Source organism: Bison bison, unplaced genomic scaffold (assembly GCF_000754665.1).
Source record: "Bison bison bison isolate TAMUID 2011002044 unplaced genomic scaffold, Bison_UMD1.0 scf7180017864489, whole genome shotgun sequence".
Classification (NCBI taxonomy): domain Eukaryota; kingdom Metazoa; phylum Chordata; class Mammalia; order Artiodactyla; family Bovidae; genus Bison; species Bison bison.
This window is the reverse complement of record NW_011495048.1, coordinates 5626638-5627289: the sequence shown is the minus strand read 5'-3', so window position 1 is coordinate 5627289 and position 652 is coordinate 5626638.

The following is a 652-nucleotide window of genomic DNA, read 5'->3' as shown; positions in this document are numbered from 1 at the left end:
TTTTCTGGTGGAGTCTTTAGGGTTTTCTATGTAGAGGATCATGTCATCTGCAAATAGTGAGAGTTTTACTTCTTCTTTTCCAATTTGGATTCCTTTTATTTCTTTTTCTGCTCTGATTGCTGTGGCCAAAACTTCCAAAACTATGTTGAATAATAATGGTGAAAGTGGGCACCCTTCTCTTGTTCCTGACTTTAGAGGAAACGCTTTCAATTTGTCACCATTGAGGATAATGTTTGCTGTGGGTTTGTCATATATAGCTTGTATTATGTTGAGGTATGTTCCTTCTATTCCTGCTTTCTAGAGAGTTTTTATCATAAATGGGTGTTGAATTTTGTCAAAGGCTTTCTCTGCGTCTTGAGATAATCATATGGTTTTTATTTTTCAATTTGTTAATGTGGTGTATTACATTGCTTGATTTGCAGATATTGAAGAATCCTTGCATCCCTGGGATAAAGCCCACTTGATCATGGTGTATGATCTTTTTAATGTGTTGTTGGATTCTGATTGCTAGAATTTTGTTAAGGATTTTTGCATCTATGTTCATCAGTGATATTGGCCTGTAGTTTTCTTTTTTTGTGGGATCTTTGTCAGGTTTTGGTATTAGGGTGATGGTGGCCTCATAGAATGAGTTTGGAAGTTTACCTTCCTCTGC